The sequence below is a fragment of the Octopus sinensis genome, linkage group LG24 (assembly GCF_006345805.1).
Source record: "Octopus sinensis linkage group LG24, ASM634580v1, whole genome shotgun sequence".
Classification (NCBI taxonomy): domain Eukaryota; kingdom Metazoa; phylum Mollusca; class Cephalopoda; order Octopoda; family Octopodidae; genus Octopus; species Octopus sinensis.
In genome coordinates this window covers 1,856,080-1,878,579 of record NC_043020.1, presented here as the reverse complement: position 1 = coordinate 1,878,579, position 22,500 = coordinate 1,856,080, and the positions used below count along the sequence as shown (strand labels likewise).

General features: G+C 37.0%; 1 protein-coding gene across 1 annotated transcript in view; it reads left to right on the top strand.

Annotated features, from left to right (window-relative positions):
- The first annotated feature begins 18,599 nt into the window (after nt 1–18,599).
- Nucleotides 18,600–22,500, top strand: part of LOC118767731 (cadherin-99C-like) — a 30,999-nt gene continuing 27,098 nt past the window's right edge. The window contains exon 1 of the mRNA XM_036512786.1: nt 18,600–18,662. The gene's annotated coding sequence lies outside the window, so the exon portion shown is untranslated. The remainder of the gene's footprint in view (nt 18,663–22,500) is intronic.

Here is a 22,500-nt window from a genome sequence, read left to right as displayed (position 1 = left end):
TTTGTACATTCTCACATTTTTCCTGCCTTACACAACTATGCATACGTATATATATATATATATCTATATATATAAAACTGTAGTTGTGTGAGTGTCTGTCTCCTACGATTTAGATTCCTAACTCCTCCCACATTTTGCGGTGCAGTTTAACCAAATTCGGGTATCTTATAGTCGTGATTAATATCGAGCCCGTCTGAGTATTAGCGCGCGTCTACGATGAGTCTACGATTTTAAAAATAATTTAACATCATTTTTTATTCCATTTTAATGCATAATCTTTCGTGTGTCGATGGCGGCGGTGTTGGCGTCCACGCTCAAACACCTGCACCTGTGTTTGCTTCTCCCCCTTCTTCCCTCCCTCGTGAAGCTGTGGGGAAGGGAGTGTAAGCAAATCAACGTCGTAATGCGTTGTCAAGGAGACCAGCGTTCTTTTAGAACAACGACTTCATGGCTTGAAGACACCAAAACAGAAATGGCTAAGAAAGCCCGAATTGGCATCTATAAGGGAAGTAACTCTCTAAAAATGCTTATATAGTTATTTCCCTAACAAACCCGAGCAACGCCGGGCGATACTGCTAGTATATATATAATATATATATTTCGGAATGGTCATTTTGCCAGTTTAGCCAATAAAAATACACGCACTATATATTTGGTGTTATTTTGCTTCAGTGTTATTTATTTTTTACATTAATCTTAATCTTATTTCGGCCAGAGTTCTTTCGTCACACTCCTGTAACCGCATCAGTGGTCCTTTGTTTTCTTCTTTCTTATTTGTGTCTCTCCTTACTAACCGTCAGCCATTTTGTATTTCTATTGTATGTCTTCATTTGCGCATGCTTATATCTCTATGTGCATTTATGTTTATTTAGTGTGTGTATGTGGGGGGATGCCTGTAATATTTGTATATTCTGTTTATATATATTTAAACGTATATATATATATATATATATATATATATATATAATATATCAGGTGTTCGGCAAAAAAGGCCATTAGAATAAGTACTTGCCTTTAAAAAAATCCCATTGGGTTCGATTCATTCATCCTACAAAGTGGGTCCTGAACGTAGTTTCAGTCTAATGAGCGAAAACAAGTAAAAAGTAAAAGCTAAAATATATACTGTCCGAAGCCATCTTCAGGTGTTCCACTTTTAAACAGACGCATGTATATCGTTTTCCTTTTTCTTCCCTTTCGTCTCTCATTAGTAAATTCGCCAAGGAAACATGCAGATTTCGCGGTGTATGTGTTCCACAATATCTTTTTATTCTGAGATTCTCAGTACTAGTAAAATATTTATTGCATTCGTTGTTGGTTAGCGTTTGTCAATAGTCGTGTTTTCTGGAACGTGCCTCTCTTTGCTTGTTTAAAAGTTATTTATTTTTTATGAAATTTTGTCATTTTTAGATACCGTATTTCGAATATATCTACGGAAAATCGTGGGGACGCTAACTGTAATGATTCTCGAAATTTTCCACCGTTATCTCAGACGAAGAATGAACGAACATTTAAAATTTTAAATGTAGGAACATCTTTGGGTTTAATTAACTTTTAATAAACAAACCTTTCTGACTACTTTGAAGTAATGGTGTAAGCCATTAAGAATTCTCGATTCCTTGGCTGAAAATACTCCAAATCAAAACAAAAAATATTCCTTCAAATAAAATCTTTTAGAATTCAAATAATTCCGTGAGCTGAAGAAAAAAAGTTTAACGTCAGGAATGCCATAGGAACAACAACAACAGCAGTGTTTTCTTTATTAAACAAATAAAAGTTGACTAAAACAGCGAAGACAATACAGGACGACTCTGCGTGGGTTTACATAAAATCGTGTATACAAAAATGGAAGAAAAGAAAGTCTTACAAGGACTACTCGCGAAAACGACACAAACCCACGTTCACCATAGTCACGAAGACAAGTACCGTTCTTAATTATTTTTCTTGAATCTAGTGGCACATGCTCAGAGCTGACCGGTTCATAGTTTGGTCTAGAAGATGCTGTAGCATTGAAAGTATAACCTTTCTTCCACTTGCTAGAGGGGTGGGAAAGCTTTCCTTCTTTCCCCCATAGAGTGATTTTGCTGGTGAAATTTGTAATTCTGGTCCCGGTGTAGGAAGCAATGGAGGTCGTGGGGGAAGCGAGCAGTCAGGTGAGTCATTTCACCACGCGTGAAACAATGAAGCCGTTTGCCCTCAGTCGTTATATGTATCACCGTCCCGTTCTGGAAACGGAAAAGGTACGGGATTTTTTTATATTTTCGGGTCTGATCTAGAGAAGCATTTCCAGATCAACCCCGGACCAGTCCTCCCTGGCAGTTGTTATCGCCTCTATAGGGACAGTATCCGTCCCCTCCACGATTACACATCCCAGAAGCTACCAAATATCTAGTCCTGGTGTGATTCCAGAAATGCGGACACGGGCTGTACGTTTCCCCATGTAGGAAGGGCATATGATGACTTTGCTGGTTTTTCGGGGTGGAGGTGGGGTCATTGACTGTTTCAAACCGAAGGCTTCTGACTTGAACAGCACCGAAATAGTGCCGTAATTGTTGTCCTTCGCTGTGTATTCGATGTCACCTCAGTATCTATTCGGTCCATCAAAACCACTCTTTTCGTACCTGCTGAGATGCATCTGAAAAGCACCATTCTTTTCTCCACTGCTTCAATTGCCTCTCATGGGATTGTCAGATTTGCCCAATTTTTCTCTTGTTTAATTAGTTTCCATGCATTTGAGAACATCTGCTCCCTATTTCTGAGGTCTACGGTATATCGGTGTTTGGTATTTTTATTTGTATTGTTTTCGTTGTTGTTTTTGTGGTTGTCACTGTTTTCGCTGCTGCTGCCTTTGTTATCGTTCTTATCGATGTTATTGGTGTTTGTTTTGTTGTTGCTGTTGTCACTTTTGCTCTCGTTGTTGTTATTGTTGTTGCCATCGCTACTGTCACTGGTGTTGCTTTCTTTTTCGTAGTTGTAGCTGCTCTCACTACTACTACTACTACTACTACTACTACTACTACTACTACTACAGCTGCGGCTGTTGCTGTTGCCATTTCTCCCACTGTTAGTGTTTCCCCTACTATTGTTGTTACTGTCCGTGGTACTATTGTTGTACCATGACAGTCTTGTTGTTCTCCTCTTCCCCTTCCCCTATATCGTTACCCGTGACAGAGGAAAGGGGAGGGAAGACTTTATCTATTACCTCATTGGTAGGAGGAGGGTTTGTTTTGTTTTTCCTCAAATCTTTCAAGACGCGCTCCGCCATCTTGTTGAGTTGTATTGATTCCTTTAAATTTCAACGCCCACCGAATTTATTTGGTGGAAACAAAAATCGCACCTCGGGGGTGCTACGCAACCATAAAACTCCAGTGATAGGTTCCTGGGGTTTCTATTCCCAACTCGGAATAAAATAATTATTGACGAAGGACACCAATTCTGGTGTAAATAAATAGTTTGAATTGAACTTACTTGGAGCGTTCAAAAACATGTCCGATGTATTCAGCAGCAAATATAATAATGATGATAACAATAATAATAATAATAATAATAATAATAATAATAATAATAATAATAATAATAATAATAATAATGATAATAATAAACTTAAAAAAAAATAATGAACAATAAACTTTAAAAAAAAAATAATGAACGAACTATTGAGTTTAGTTTAATGGCCTACCAATGTATTCTATGAGTTTCTTTGCCCTAGGAGTCGGGAAGACACTCGGCAAGAAATGGAAGCAAATTTGAAAGAAGAAAAAAAATAACAACAATAACAACAACAACAATAATGATAATAATAATAATATAATAATAATAATAATAATAATAATAATAATAATAATATAATAATAATAATAATAATAATAATAATAATAATAATAATAATAACAACAATAATAATAATATCTCAAAATACAAAGATCTGGAAATAGAAGTAACTCGAATGTGGAGCCTAAAAACAGAAACAATTACTATAATAGCAGGTGCATTAGATAAGATTAAAAAAAAAGAAGCATTCAGACAAATGCATAACCAAAACACCAGGACTTTCTGTTTATAACTGACAGAAAATAGCACTGCTAGGTACTACACACATCCTACGTAAAACGCTTTCAATACAGTGAAAATCAGAGCACCACAGCGCATAGCCAGGACACAAAGCTGCGCTCGGTATTGCAGTGAAAGCACCTGATAAGAATAAAACTACTGAAGAATAATAACAATATTCCGTCTTTATGTTTTGAGTTCAAATTCTGCTAAAGTCGCCTTTGCTTTTTATCCTATCGGAATCGATAAAATAAATACCAGTCAAGTACTGGGGTCCATGTAATCGACTAGTCCCTTACCCCAAAATTTTCAGGCCTTGTGCCTATTGTAGAAAGGATCATTATTATTATTATTGCTTTAAGGTGGCCAGCAGGCAGAATCGTAAGCACGCCGGGGCCAAACGCTTAGCAGTATTTCGCCCGGTACTGAGTTCAAATTATGCCGAGGTGAGCTTTGCCTTTTCATTCTTTCAGGGTCGATAAATTAAGTACCAGTTGAACATTAGGGCCGATGTAATCAACTAATCCCCTCTCTCAAAATTGCTGCCCTTGTGTCAAAATTCGAAACTCTTATTATTATTGCTATTATAGCTATCATCATCATCATCATCATCAACATCATCACTTTCGTTCCGGTTGTTGACCTTTTTGCTCGATCGAACTAACATGGCTTGAATAATAATTATATGTGTGATCATCACACTCACCCGCCTTGATTAACTAAATAGGTGGCTGGCAGTAGAATCGGACGGAGTTCACCACACAACCCTTACACAATACGCATGTGCTTTTACTCTACGCTTCTTTTTACCATTTATATTTATACTTTTTTGTACTTTTATCTTTTAATTTCAATTCCTATGAATTCGCTCCGTTTTCGTGTGCACTGTATCCTGTTCCTCGAGAACCACGTACCACATTTAGAATCCATTATATCGCTACATTCATTTCTATGAATACCAATGAAATGAAAAATGTGCTACTTAACCTTCGCTTTTCTTTTTTCTTTTTCCCCCTCTCATTTCCTTTTTCTTCTCTTTGCTTTTATTTTTATTTTTATTTCTTTTCCTTTCCTTTCTCTTTTAAAAATATTTTCTTCTTTTTATTTCTCTTTCTGCATCTCGTTTTCATTTCTTCGTTTCTTCTTCATGTCCTTCCTTCTTTATCTTTTTCTTTCTTTCTTTGTTTCTTTCTTTCTTTCTCGCTTGCTCTTGTTCTCTTCTTTTTCTTTATTTCACTCCTTTTTCTTTCATTCTTTCTATCTCTCCCTCCCCCTCTCTCTCACTTTCTTACTTTCTTCGTCTTTTTCTTTTTTTCCTTTTCTCTCTCAATCATTCTTCGTGTCTTTCCTTGCTTTCTTCATCTTTATCTTTCTCGTTCTTTCTTTCTTTCAATCTTTCCCTCTCGCTCTAACATTCTTCATCTCCTGGTTTCTTTTCTCTCTCTCTCTCTTTCTCTCTTTCTTTCTCTCTCTCTTTTCTCTCTCTCTCTCTCTCTCTCTCTCTCTTGCTGTCTTCATCTTTTGTTTTCTTTCCTTTCTTCTATCTATCATTCTTTCCCTCTTTCATTGCTTTCTTCATCTTTTTTTTTCCCCTCTCTTCCGTACATTCTTCATCTCTTGCTTTCTTTTTTCTTCCTTCCCCTCTCTCTCTCTCCCTCTCCCCCTCTCTCCTACATTCCTCTCTCTCCAACGGTTTTTCCAAAAACTCCTTCATGGAATAGACAACAGCAATTTCCGCACTGGATGTCTTTTTTAGTTGTGGAACTTTCCAGGTGAAAGAGTGAAGTATTGACAAAGCGGTTTGCAGAGGAAATTAGCTTCTGTCTGTTTGTGTGTGTGTGTGTGTATTTGTGTGTGTGTGTGCATGTATGTAAGTGCGTGTGTGTGTGTGTAAGTGTGTGTGTGAGTGTAAGTGTGTGCGTGTATGTGTGAGTGTGCATGTGTGTGTGTGTATGTAAGTGTGTGTGCGTAAGTGTGTGTATGTGTGTGTGTGTGTGCGTGTGTCAATATATGAGAGTATGTGTGTGTGTATTCTCATATGATCTGTGTACTTCATTCGAAAAGTATGTAAGGCTAATACTCATATATGTTTGTGCGGCTACATCTGTGTGTGTGTGTGTGTGTGTGTGTGTGTGTGTGTGTGTGTGTGTGTGTGCATGTACAAGTGTTTTTTTATGGGGGGGGGGAGGAGAGTAATGTCTGTGTGTGTTTGTCTCATTCAATTCTTTAACTCCCTCTCCCGCTTTCCCCACTCCCGTCTGTCTGCCTGTTGTCTGTCTCTCTCTCTCACACGCTTCGTCTTTCTCTCCGCCCCCCCTCTCCGTACAAGTTCAATGTTATTAAGCAGTATTCTTATATACCATGTATCATACAAAAAGCAACACATATATATACAATCATACATCATACAATCACTCATACAATCATGCCTTCTCACACACCCTCTCTCTCTCGCCCACTTTCTCTCTTTCTCTCTCTCTCTCACACACTCACAAACACACACGCTTATATATGTGTATATATAAAACAAAGGAAAAGATGGATTAAATTAGAATCGCTCTGTAAGGAAGAAACTTACCAAACTAAATTGAAGCTTTTGCATCGAAAGCCACTGTGATCTATGCAGACCGTAAAATTACTTTCCGCTGCCTGTCCAGTTTGTAAATCCGATGCTGAAACACCAAATAAATTTAGTATAGCGGAAAAACAAACAAAGACTGTAGAATTGTGAACTATTTAATCGGCTTACGAACGTTTCGGATAGACTGACGTATTCCAAAATTCCTCAACGATAATCGATTGCGTATCTAATCAAATAAGATTCTACTGAGGTAGAGAAATTTAACACAACATCACAAGCTCACAACATCATAAGCTCACAACATCATAAGCGGAAAGTGTAACCTCTCGAAAGAGCTGTTCTTCACTCCTGCTCCAGAGCGTCGGCTGCGGGGTCACTCCGAAAAGTTCTATCTGCGACGATTTCATCTCAATCGAAGGAGAGGGGCTTTCTCCGTCCGGGTTGCGGATCCGTGGAATAAGCTGCCGGACGAGATAGTGAAGATGTCGACGACCGCTCGGTTCAAAGTCTCTCTTGACCAGAAATGGTCTGAACTCCTTGCATGACCACCCTCCCTGTACATAACTCCCTGTCCCCCTACATGGCCTTGCTTTTTGCTTTTTGAGCCAAAAAATTAACTTAACTTAACACAATCCTACCCGTAATCAAGCTATACCGCATTGCTTGGAATAGAAGACATTTTAAGGGGGATAGGTCGTAAGAATAACAGTAATTAACCATTGAAAGGGTTATGGTGATTTTTTCAGCAGACCTACTCAAGGTTTGTATTTATCAGTTTATGTAGACTTATAATGTGATAATTATTTTTTGCAATCTCACTCATTCTACTCGTCAACTTGAAGAATGTTTATGGCAAAATTCTTCCTCCTTTAAAGTTATCGCAGACTAATTAAAATACGCAGGGGAGGTATTCAGGAGGGTGGAAATGCCATTTGCTTAGTATTAATTCTAATTATAATCTATGAGTAGTAGAAGTCAGGTTGAGTTAATGACTGTTCGAAAAGAAAATAGCCAATATATTATTATTTTACGAAATAATTATGTCTAGTAAAAGAATAAATATTCAAAAATTATAATGATTGTAATATGAGTAAGAAAAAACTAAGAGGAAAAAAGAATTTAAAGATTCAATCAAAACCAGAGACATTTTGAAAATAAATTAGAAATAAAATTTTAAAATCAATTAAAAAGCAATTAAGCAAATTACAAAATTGTGACCACGTTAAATTTGGTGGGGTGGGATGGGAAGGGCTATTCGACTACATTTACCCCAGTGTTTCACTGCTGCTTATTTTACCGCCCCCAAGAAGATGAAAGGGAAAGTCGACCTAGGCAGAATTTGAACTCAGAACGTAACGGCAGACGAAATACCCCTCTCTCTCTGTTTCTCTCAATCTCTCCGCCAATATATATTTCTTTACTACCCACAAGGGGCTAAACACAGAGGGGACAAACAAGGACAGACAAAGGGATTAAGTCGATTACATCGACCCCAGTGCGTAACTGGTTCTTAATTTATTGACCCCGAAAGGATGAAAGGCAAAGTTGACCTCGGCAGAATTTGAACTCAGAACGTAACGGCAGACGAAATACCTCTCTCTCTCTCTGTTTCTCTAAATCTCTCAGCCAATAAATAAACGAAAGTACTTCTCGCTACTTCTCGCTACATTTATTTGTTGTGAACATATTTTCGTGGCAGAAAACGTGCTTCGTGTGATATGATATATGAACGAGTATATTTTTTCAAAAACTTTCTACAATTTCCTTCTTTTTTCTTCTTCTTCAGAAAACACGAATCTCAGTCCAACTAATTATTTTGTAACCAATTTCAGCAACGGTCTAACATTTTTTTTCTATTATACATCAGTATTTGAAGGATATTTAACAATAAGGTAACTGACAAATAATAACCTCATGCTGATGTTTTCATTATTATTTGTTCACCTTCGAGAAGGCGTTGTTTCAATTATTAAATTAGTGTAATTTTGGTACAGTTCCGATCTGTCATTGTTCCCAGATCTGATGCTGTTTGCTTGTTTGCTTGTTATGATGTCGAATTTTCTTTGAATAAAGTTTCTCCACTCTTTGTCACATCTCATTTTGTCTGTCCGACTGTCTGTCTCTTTCTCTCTTTCCCTCCCACCCTCTCTCTCTCACTTTCACTTTCTCTCTTTGTACATGCATACGTATCTATACATTTATAATATAGGTAATACTTGTATATGTATACACACTCACATATATATATATACATATATACACATGATATATATATATATAAATACTGATTTTATAAGTATATATGTGTGTGTGTATGTGTGTGCGCGCATATGCGTATATATGTATGTCTATACATATATAATCATACGTATATTATAGTATGTATATATATATATATATTATGTATATTATGTATATATGTTTGTGTGTATATATATATATACACACAAACATACATGTATGAGTATGTGTTTGTACAAAACTACTTAGAAAAATATGCATATACGTATATACTATACATTATCCATAAATACATACATATATATATATATATATACACATATATATATACATATATATATATATACATATATATATACATATATACATACACATTTATGTATATTTGTATAAAACTATATATTTCTTATTTCTTTACTGCCCACAGGGAGCTACACACAGAGGGAAGAGACAAGGACAGACAAACGGATTAAGTCGATCATATCGACCCCAATGCATAACTGGTACTTATTTAATCGACCCCGAAAGGATGAAAATAGAAATATATACATAGACGTATACAATATATATACATATATACATACCTTTCTCGTTCTCTTTCTTCCTCTCTTCAGAAATACACAAATGTAGGGGTAAATAAGTGCATATACATACAAATATACATGCATACAAACAGAAACATATATATGTGTGTATATATGTGTATGTGTGTACTTATGTTTTTAGTAATATTTAGCAAAGGCATCAGAGTGACTGGAAGGCCGAGAGTTTCGTTCACCAGCGCTTATCAAACCTGTTCTTCGCTCCTATTTTCATCTTCAAACCTAAATGTGTACATGTGTGTGTGCGTTTGAGTGTCTGTATGTGTGTGTGTGTGTGTGTGTGTATGTGTGTGTGTGTGTGTGTGTGTGTGTGTGTGTGTATGCGTGTGTGTATTAACCAAATAGACAGTGGCTTTACTGGTTTTACTAAGCATTCTGTATACCGAAGTGGGCGTTATAATAATCCAACGTTAAAATCATTACAACAGTGGTAACGAGTGGCTGTGTGGTAAGTAGCTTGCTAACCAACCACATGGTTCCAGGTTCAGTCCCACTGCGTGGCATCTTGGGCAAGTGTCTTCTGCTATAGCCCCTGGCCGACCAATGCCTTGTGAGTGGATTTGGTAGACGGAAACTGAAAGAAGCCCGTCGTATATATGTATATATATATATATATATATATATATGCGTGTGTGTGTGTGTGCTTGTGTGTCTGTGTTTGTCCCACTAGCATTGCTTGACAACCGATGCTGGTTTGTTTATGTCCCCGTTACTTAGCGGTTCGGCAAAAAGAGACCGATAGAATAAGTACTGGGCTTACAAAAGAATAAGTCCCGGAGTCGAGTTGCTCGATTAAAGGCGGTGCTCCAGCGTGGCCGCAGTCAAATGACTGAAACAAGTAAAAGAGTAAAAGAGTGTTTGAGAACTTCGTGAATTCAGTAACGTAATTCACACGGCGTATCTTCTCATTCAATTCCAACCATTTTTATCGAAGCATTAGGCTTCTGTTTGCATTCGTTCAGATTTAATTATTTTCTGCCCACATACTCGATATTACCAACTGATACCTTTTAATGTCATGTTATGAGGATATCCTGTTATTTGATAGAGATTTCCAGTACGGCTTTCGGTGTGGCGGCTGAACAAATTATATTAAGGAACTAATGAACGTATAATTTTCATTTGCTTGCAAAGCAAAGTCCATCTTCAGTTACACTGGCAGCCATTTGCTAACAAATCTAAAGAGCCATTAATTAAAGATCTGCTGTTGCTGTTGCTGTTGAGCGAAGTGGTCTTCATCCCAGAGTGGGAGAAGTCCGAAACGTGGTCCTTTGCTATATTCGTAAGACCCGCAGAAGAGAAAGCAGGTCAATCCCCTCGACACCGAGAGCATCGACGGATGGATGAATGCGCATCCAGGCTCAGCGGTTAGGATGATGATATTGTTTCTATAGAAATTTGATTATTTTTGCGTTTTCGTGTCCACAAGAATATCAAATAACCATGATGGAAACCGAACAGAATTCCATATGGACTTGTGGCAACATAGTCCTAGACGTTTTAGCGTCTCAAATCATAAACGTAAAAAGTTCTGAATATCAAACATCAATAACTATCTAAAAATCAGTTAGACATATGCTGGACGACTAATTATTTCATCTTCTAAATAATTATGATATCTATTAGGAATTAACTGTTGTATTACATCTAAATCGGACATGGATGGGATTGTCAGTTGTAACGATATCCTCAGGGCCTTACGTGACGTACTGAACAGTTCGTGAACAACTCAACGTTATGACCATCAATTTATTCTGACAACGAGAACAAGGATACCGTGAAGTGTGACCAGACTGTTGGATTTAGGCACGTTATTCTCTTAAACTACAAGCGAAGATATAAGTAAGAAATACGAAAGAGCTTTAAAAATAATTAATAAAACAAGATAGCTAGGCCTTTTAATAAACAGTTGGCAATCAAAGCCGTTTCCCAATTTTACGCACACACACACACTCACACACACACCACACACACACACACACACACACACATATACGCACACACATACACATAGATACACATGCACGTATGTATATATACTTACATTATTGCATATATGTATTTACATATATACGTATAGCTATACGTATATATTGGCGAGCTGGCAGAAACGTTTGCGCGCCGGGCGAAATGCTTAGCGGTATTTCGTCTATTCTTACGTTCTGAGTTCAAATTCCGCCGAGGTCGACTTTGCCTTTCATCCTTTCGGGGTCGATAAATTAAGTACCAGTTACGCACTGGGGTCGATGTAATCGACTTAATCCTTCTGTCTGTCCTTGTTTGTCCTCTCTATGTTTAGCCCCTTGTAGGTAGTAAAGAAATAAGTATTTCGTCTGCCGCTACGTTCTGCGTTCAAATTCCACCGAGGTCGACTTTGCCTTTCATCCTTTCGGGGTCGATACATTAAATATCAGTTACGCACTGGGGTCGATATAATCGACTTAATCCGTTTATCTGTCCTTGTTTGTCCTCTCTGTGTTTAGCCCCTTGAGGGCAATAAAGAAATATATACGTATATATTTATATTATATTATGTTATATTATATTATAATATAATGTTCTGTTGATCGTATCAGCTGGGACCCTCGTCGTCGAAACCGACGGAGTGCTCCTAACCTAATGTATGTATATACATGTATATATGTATATGGATGTGTGTATATACGTTAAGGAGATTTTTTATGAGTACTACCGGACCGGACTACTTGAATCCACATACTGTGACTTAAATTAATATATATATATGTGGGGGGAGGGTGCGAATGTGTATACATGTTTGTGTGTGTCTGTGTATATGCGTGAGTATGTCTCTCGTGAAAACATCATTATTACATTTGTGTCTGTTACTCCCCCCACCTCTGAATCCACCTATCAATCTCCCACCCTTCCTCTCTCTCACTTTCTCTCAGGTATTCCCTAATTATTTTATCATAATTTAACGACGACGGAATTGCATCACAATCAAATTGATTTGTGCCCCCCCCCTCCGTCACGTGATATGTTTTCTATGACGTTTTCATCTGCAACTTCTTCACGTGAACAAACTCGCCTTAGAAAATAATTTCGTTCCGGCGTTTGCTATGAAACGGTTTGTTTGGGATTTCCTTTAATTCTTCTTTCTTCTACTTTGTTTATTAATTCTAATTTTCAACTTTTCAGCTTTTTTGAAAATGTAGTTTGTGGTTTCTTTTCACTTATATAAAACCCGTTTCACTTATAATTCTTCCCCAATTTAAAACATTGAAGACGTTTTAACAAAGCGAATCTTTGATATCCAAAGGATATTTTAACTCATTTACTCGCTTCTTTTCTTAGCTTCATCTACTTCGTGTTCCACCGTTAATATATACGTACATATGTATACAAATATACACACACGCACACAAAGACACATACACACACACGCACGCACGCGCGCACACACACACACACACACACACACACACACACACACAGGCACATTCTCACAAACCACATATTCATATATGGTGATTACTTCATGTTCACAGATGATACACGTGTCCTCATGCTTCGTTGCTGTGAATGGTATTTCTGACTTTCCGTCCATGACTTCTCAAATGCATGGTTTGAGGAGTAGGGGATTGTACACTTGTACCTCGTTGGGTCTGCACACACATGACCACTCTTCCGTCGCCATAGAGCTTACGGAGGATTGAATGACAAACGAGGTCACCATAAGGAGACATCAATACGACACTGGATTATACTGATAATGTATACATATATAAGTACATACATATACGTGCGTACATACATACACATACACACACGTATGGAAATGTACATATACGTACATACATATATACATTTATATTATGTATATATATATATATATATAATATATATAATTATATATATGGCCAAAGAATACTTATATATATATTAATATATATATATATAGATATTATATATATTATATACATATACTTTATTTAAAGCAGCAGAAAATTCAACAAAACCTGTTACTCTGAGGTTTGTTGAATTTTGCTGCTTTAAATAAAAGCATATTACTCTACCACTGGTATTTGAGTACTCTTTTTCCACCTTGTTCACATTTATGTGTTACTCCGGTTTGTATATATATATATATATATATATATATATATATAAAACATATATTCAGTAATCCCTCGACTATCACGGGTGTTACGTTCCAGAACCTCTCACAGAAATAATTAAATATTAAGAAAATATAAATAAATACCTATCGGCTGCAGAAACCCGGATATACTGAGGAGTCCACGATATAAATTCACATACATGAGCCAGAAAATCCACGGTGTACTGAATGCGTGATAGATGAACCACGATATGGCGAGGGAGCTATATTATATGATATACAATCTATATAATATATATAATATATATATTATATATATATATTATATATATATATATATATTATATATATATAATATAGTATAATATATATATATATATATATATATATATTATATATATGTATTCTATCTATGTATATATATATATATATATAATATATATATATATAATATATATATAATATATATATACATAATATATACATATAATATAATATATATATATATATATATATATATATATATATATATATATAGGCTCGGGAGTGGCTGCGTGGTAAGTAGCTTGCTTACAAACCACATGGTCCGGTTCTGTTCGCTGCGTGGCACCTTGTATAAGTGTCTTCTACTATACCTCGGGCCGACGAAAGCCTTGTGAGTGGATTTGGTAGATGGAAACAGAAATAATATATATATATTATATATATATATTATATATACACACACATATTAATATATATATATATATATATCTATATATATAATATATATATATATATATGTATGTATGTATATATATGTGGTGTGTGTACATATATATACATATATAACATTTCGATGAAGTGCCCCAGGATGGCCGCTATCCAATGACTGAAACATATGAACGATAAAAGATTAAGAAGTGTCTTGAGGCTAAAACGTGCTAAAACAACGGCGTGATTTGCTTATAATTCATTCATTTAATCTCTTCTATCTACATGCTTGTTCCAAATTGAAAGTCAGACATCGTTAATTAAGACTATCGCAGTAGTTACCATGTTCTCTGCAGGTTGTCCAACTTGTTGTTGTTATGTAATTAAATATCAATAAATTTAATTAACTTTACCTGTCCAGTTGTAATTGATTACATGCCGATGTGATTATCTAAACTGCTGTATTATTCCAGTAGAGAAATCGATATCACGTCAGACTAAATATTGGTCCCAATTGGTGTTATATTGCTGCTTTCATTCTGGTCCCCTCCCCCAAAAATTTCGGGCTTTGGCCTAGAGTAGAAAAGAATATTAAATTAAATTTTTACCGGTCACCTTTATGGTAGCAAGGTTGTGAAGCAAAGTATTTCGTTTTAAGCATCGTCCTTTAGATCCTTAGAAGGTCTTTCAGATTCTTCTAGTCCCAGATATTGCAATACTTTGTAGCATGTGAATTAAGGGTTTGCATTCTCTTCCCAATCTCAACTTCAGCCTTACATGCAAAAGATTCCTGCTCCTCACTTACAAATTCTTCACTTCTGGGGAAAAGTGACGCTGTGAATAATCACTCTTAAGGTACAATGTAGCTGATTGCTTGGAAGATGAGACTTCTATACTAATTAAGTGGTACATTATTGACCCCGAAATAATGAAAAGTCAAGAAGCGTAGGCGTAGGAGTGGCTGCGGGGTAGTAGCTTGCTTACCAGCCATATGGTTCCGGGTTCAGTACCAATGCGTGGCACCTTGGGCAAGTGTCTTCTACTATAGCCTCGGGCCAACCAAAGACTTGTGAGTACATTTGGTAGACGGAAACTGAATGAAGCCTGTGTATTTATGTATATATATATATATATATGTATGTGTGTGTATATGCTTGTGTGTCTGTTTTTGTCCCCCTAACATCGCTTGACAACCGATGCTGGTGTGTTTACGTCCCCGTAAGTTAGCGGTTCGGCAAAAGGGACCGATGGAATAAGTACTAGGCTTACGAAGAATAAGTCCCGGGGGTCGATTTCCTCGACTAAAGGCGGTGTTCCAGCATGGCCACAGTCAAATGACTGAAACATGTAAAAGAGTAAAGAGAAAGAGTTTGTCCTTGACAGCATTTGAACACAGAGTGCCGAGAGACGAAACAAATAACGACAATTCTTCCTTTGCTCCAGCGGGTTTACCTATTCGTAGCTTTAATAAATGCATAAACTTTTTATTGAAGAAAAGTTTTTATCTAGTTTCTTTTTTTTTTTTTTTGGAAGCACTCCGTCGGTTACGACGACGAAGGTTCCGGTTGATCCGAATCAACGGAACAGTCTGCTCGCGAACTTAACATGTAAGCGGCTGAGCACTCCACAGACACGTGTACCCTTAACGTAGTTCTCGGGGATATTCAGCGTGACACAGAGAGTGACAAGGCCGGCCCTTTGAAATACAGGTACAACAGAAACACGAAGTAAGAGTGAGAGAAAGTTGTGGTGAAAGAGTACAGCAGGGATCAGCACCATCCCCTGCCGGAGTATGTGCAGCTTTAGGTGTTTTCGCTCAATAAACACTCACAACGCCCGGTCTGGGAATCGAAACCGCGATCCTATGACCGCGAGTCCGCTGCCCTAACCACTGGGCCATTGCGCCTCCACTTTTATCTAGTAGCAATATTAAGAATCAATAAGATGGCGAGCCTGAAGAAGCTTTGCACGCTGGACAAAATATGCTTAGCGACATATTGTCCGTCTTTACGTTCTGAGTTCAAAATCCGCTGACGTCGAGGTATTTCATCATTTCAGGGTCGATAAAATACTTCCAGTTGATCATTTCCCCCCTCTCCACAATTGCTGGCCTTGTGCCAAAACAAATATTAAGAATCGACATTCACTTTTATTCCTACTTTTTTTCTATCTTTTCTCTCAAGCTGCCTTTCGCAAAACCTCAACAATGGCAACATTAAAAACCACGGACATTAAATTGAAAATATGGTTTCGAATGCTCTTACTTTGGTCAGTTTTCAAGCCAGGTATGTATAAAACAGTTATAATGAATCGTCGGTTTTTAATCTGAACATTCTGCTATTTATAGAAGAGGCGGCAGAATATGCATAGTTAGTCTATGGCGAGCAAATGCAGCTGGGTCGTAGTTAGTCTATGGCGAGCAAATGCGGCTGGGTCGTAGTTAGTCTATGGCGAGCAAATGCGGCTGGGTCGTAGTTAGTCTATGGCGAGCAAATGCGGCTGGGTCGTAGTTAGTCTAACTACGAGCAAATGCGGCTGGGTCGTAGTTAGTCTATGGCGAGCAAATGCGGCTGGGTCGTAGTTAGTCTATGGCGAGCAAATGCGGCTGGGTCGTAGTTAGTCTATGGCGAGCAAATGCGGCTGGGTCGTAGTTAGTCTATGGCGAGCAAATGCGGCTGGGTCGTATGAGAAGAGGTCTACAGGGGTGGTGTTGGTAAACTGTGTATTTGCATATATGCTTTCCATGTGTCAAATTTCTACGTTTTTTGTGTTAGAGATACGAGGCTGTAAATTTCGTTTCGTATATTTAGTTTTGAATTTCATGTCTTCCTGTATGGGATTGAATAGAATTTTTATCAGTTAATATGGGAATACGATAAATGTTTGCATTCGGAAATCGGCTTTGTAACTTGTCACCGTAAATCAAATTACCCCACCACATACGCACACACGTATGCATAAAAACACAACCATGCACATACTGCACACACGCCTATGTATTATTATGTAGATATGTGTGTGTGTGTGTGTGTAGATATAGATATGTGCATTCATACGTATATACGTACACATATATGCATCTATGTATATACATACATACAAACACATACACACACACACACACACACACACACACACATATATATATATATAGATATTATTATATATAATATATATATAATATATATAATATATACAGAGAGAGAGAGAGAGAGAGAGAGAGAGAGATAGATAGATAGATATTAGATAGATAGATAGATAGATAGATAGATAGATAGATAGATAGATAGATAGATAGATAGGCAGACAAAAAGTTGCCATCACATTTTAATACAAATAATGCATTTGAAATGAGAATATTTTAATAAAACAAAACAATGTCAGAGATGATGATTAAAATTGAGAGAATAAAAAATATATATAATTTATAAACATGTAATGGAATAAATAAAAATATAATATTAAAGCAGCATATGACCTGCATAAATATATACATATATATAATTTAATGAAAGCAATATTAAAATAAGAACTACGCATTGTGTTTTGCTATAGAGACGTGGTTAGAAAGATTTCAGTAACATTATAAAATACAGCATTCATTAAATATTTATCTCTCACTGGATGGAGTACTCTTTTTGTTGATTCTTCTTTCAAACAAAGCAAAATCCCAACAATTGTTAAGAAGCTCGAGACTCAAAGCAGAGACTGAAGGATTTTTAATTGCAGCAAAAGATCAAAACCTTCCCACAAGAAATCGCCAAAAACGCATAATGAAAACAAATACAAGTAACTGCAGAATATGTGATGATGAACAAAAGACAATAAATCATATTGTCTCTGGCTGCTCAGTCCTGCCTAAGATGGAATATATTCACAGACACAAATTGTGGTGATTTCATATGAAAATAAACAGCACATGACCTTGTAGGTGGGGCCCAGTAAGAATTTTCTTCTGCCCGAGTAACCCATCCCGCTCAATAGGTCCCTGAATAAGGGTTGTTTAAGGATATTGAACGAACCACCCATGTTTCCAAAGGTGAATTATTCAAATCCCAAAGAATTCCTTTCAACACACGGCTATGATGCTCCCCCACTACTTCTGCTCATGATCAGAAATGCACATATTGTCAGCCACTAAGGGATATACTCAACCAGTCAAGGTCAAGCAAATGACAAGCAAATCTGTGGTAAACAAATGCCAGTTGAGCACTAAGGTCGATGTAATAGACGTAACCCCTCTCCTCAAAATCGCTGTCGATGTGCTAAAATCTGTAATCCTTATTAACACTTGTATTGTTTTATACTTGCTCCGTTTTCTTTCTATTCTCATTAATTTGATTTTATTTTGTAGCCGTCTTTGACACTGACTGTACTTCACCGTCCAATATCCTTCTGGAAGAGAATGTACCTAAAGGTAACCATTTACTGTAATCAAGCTTAATCTGCCCAACTCCCTCAGATAATGTAGACTTTCAATGTTAAACTGCTGCATTTAACAGCCTGCTTGACGATCGTTGACGCTGGAGGGCGAGGCATTACTATATACATATTGTTTTACTCTTTTACTTTCCAGTCGGTTGACTGCGGCTATGCTGGAGGACCGCCTTGAAGGTTTTAGTCGAGCAAGTCGACCCCAGGACACACACACAAACACGCACACACATACACGGACACACACACACACACACACACACATGCACGCGCGCACACGCACTCATATATATATAATATAAATAAGCAGAGAATGGAGAAAACTTTTGATCAACAAACAAATTGACCAACATCGGTTAATTATCTTTTGCAAACACCGACTCACATTGGCAGCCGAAACGGCCGTAAGAATTGTTATGCTATTTTTTGTATCAAAAAATAATTAACCGACGTTAAATTTGATTCCTAATAAACTTTTGCTTATTCTGTCATTACCTGTACCCTATGAGCATAGTGTGCTTTCATACCCATGCCTAGGTTAACGTAGGTAATTGATACCGGTTGTAAGAACGGATTTTCTTATCCCTTAGACGGTAATTTAAACCGCTAACTCTACTTGTCTATATATATATATATATATATTCGCCATGACGAATTGCTAGCCACTACACAGTCTTTATTTTTTCTCCCTGTTTCTTTCTGTGCTCCTTTCTGTGGAAGAGCGTAAGCTCGAAACGTTAAAGACTTTTTAACTTCCCGAGCGTTAAACTAATACAACTGTTTGTTGTCTTCACCACCTGTTTTCGTCTTTTGTTTTTTTTTTTGTGAATTCTCCCCAACTTCTCTCACAGGTTATTGGTTTCCCGGGTCCTTTGTGGAAAATATTTGCCCAGTGAGATTTTTAATCACACAGCTATGCCTTTACCACTTTTTAATGGCTTTGTTAGACGAAGTGCTACACATACACATACACATACAAACAAACTTACACATAAATACATATATACACACATACATACACTCATACATACATTCCAGAAATTCCCTATGTGGGGTTTTTATGTGAATAGATACGCACATTTAAGTGTATGTGTTGACAGTTCACTCTACACACCAACTCAACCACGTATTTACAAACACCGAGAAGTATTTGAATTTAAACTGTTTTGCTGCTTGGTTAGCAACGGCTTGAAGTCTCATAAGAAGTTAAACTAAACACACAGAAAAATCATAATTCATTAAGAGTAAACGCCTAACTACCATCTTGAATAAGCCAAGATTTTCAGAAAAAGAACTCGAATCACGAACTCGATCATTTGAAATACAATCTGTGAGTGGAACAGTAGAGATATGCAAAACTTTTCTCAAGTTTAAATAGTAACATTTTTTTTTGTTATCTCAGTTCCGACGATGGAGCTTTGTATCTTTCTAAGAAGCCAACTCCTTCTTCAGAGGAAGAATTTAAATAATTAAAAACAGAAAAGAACAAACAAATATGCAGAAATAATATTAACCTCCGACTTGATTTGCAAAACACGCACACAACACATACACACATATTCGCGCACACATACACACACACACACGCACACACACAAGCACACACACATACACACACACACGTACATCTAGATAGACAGTCATACATACATACATACAGACAGACAGACAGATAAATAGATGTGAGTATTTGTATCTACACAAGTATAAACAAACAAATACATATATTTACAAATACATATACATACATAGGTGCAGGCGTGGCTGTGTGGCATACATGTATGTATGCATGCATGTATGTATGCATGTATGTATGTATTCCTACATGTATGTATATATATATATGTGTGTGCATATATGTGTGTATGTATGCATGTATGTATGTGTATTTAGGTATGTAAGTGGAATATTTCAGTATTCAATACTGATGTCTACTCTTGTGTAGATATAAATTTGAATAATCCTTCACCTCGAAAAATGAGGTTAATTGACATAAAAATTATATTATCAATAAAGTTTTCATTTTATTACTTTTAAATTACCGACGAGAAATTTTTAATTGTTAATTGGTCACAGCGTTGGAAAATATTCCGCATATAATCAGTGATGAGAATTAATGAATAATGCATCTTCCTATAAATGTTAGACATGGTAGCTGGCATCGTGGTATGTTTAAATAGTTCGCTTTGCAACGGTATAAATAGGCTGTATGGTAAGAAGCTTGCTTTGCGGCCATGAAGTTCCGGGTTCAATCACAGAGCTTGCGGCCACAGACTTCGGGTTCAGTCACACTGCGTGGCACTTAGATCAAATGTTTTTGTTGTTTTTTTATTGTAGCGTCGGGATTAGTACAGGCTTGTAAATGGATTTGATAGACGGAAATTAGAAGAAGCCCGTCGTGTTTTTGTGTTTGTGTATTTGTGTGTACGTGTGGAGGTGCAATGACCCAGTGGTTAGGGCAGCGGACTCACCGTCGGAGGATCACGGTTTCGATTCCCAGACCGGGTGTTGTGTGTGTTTATTGAGCGAAAACACCTAAAAGCTCCACGAGGCCCCGGAAGGGGGTGGTGGTGACCCCTGTTGTACCCTTTCGCCACAACTTTCTCTCTCTCTCTCTCTTCCTGTTTCTTGAGTGACGCTGTGATGGACTGGCGTCCCGTCAAGCTGGGGGGAACACATACGCCAGAGAAACCGGAAAACCGGGCCCATGAGCCTGGTTAGGCTTGAAAAGGGCGACGTTTATCGTTTGTTTGTGTACGTGCGCAGTTGTGCCTATGCTTGTTACCCACAACCGCTTGACAAATGCTGCTGGTGTGTTTAGCGGTTCGACAAATAGTACTAAGCTTTAAAAGTCCTGGTGGGAATTGATTCGTTCGACTAAAATTTTCTTAAGGTGGTGCTCCACCATGGCCGTAGCCTGACAACTGAAACAAGTAATAGAATAAAGAAGATTAACGGGTTTAATCTCACTGTGTGGGGCTTTGTTCAAGTGTGTCTTTAAGAAAATCGGTTGTTGCTGGTTTTGTTATTTTGTCTCCAAGCCTCATATTTTAAAAATAATACCGTAAATATTTCATTTTTGGATTTGGTTTGCAAGATTCTTTATATGAGTTCGTGTGTTGTGTCTGGGGGAAGTCATTTTCTTTTTGTGCCTTATAGTCAAGACTATTGAAAAGGTTGCAAGACGCAACGAAAATTTTAGGAAAATAAAAATAAGTGGAAATTTTAACGGTGAATGTGTTACATTATAAAGCACAAAAATAAAATAACTCTCTCCAGATACAACCGTAAATATTATATCGTAGAATATATCCTTCTTTGTCAAATACCTTAGAGTGTGATTTGAAGAAAATTTTACTGATATCGATACAAGCATGGAAATGGGTTTAACAAGTGTATACGATATTCGCTTTGTAACCACGGGGTTACAAAGCCCTCCATGTCAGCTAATTATTTCTCAGCTACAGATTTAATCTTTATGCTCGCCAACGCTGTTTTGACTGTTCACTGATGTATCAAGATGTTCCTGAGGAAATGAGACTTAAGACACCATCAAATTTAGCCCCAATGCCCTGGAAATGCGATACCGTTCCAGAGACAGTAATAGGCATAAAATCCTGTCAGTGATGTCTTTATACATAACGTGACGTTAGTGATACAGTAATGTATTCATGTGTCAGTTTCACGTAGGCAATATTATTGACATTGAATACCTTTATTGCCAGCGATATCATTGCAGTTTGTATATGTTATCATGACATCATATCCCTACAGATACACTAATAATACAAGTACTGTTTGTGATATCATTGCAGATACAG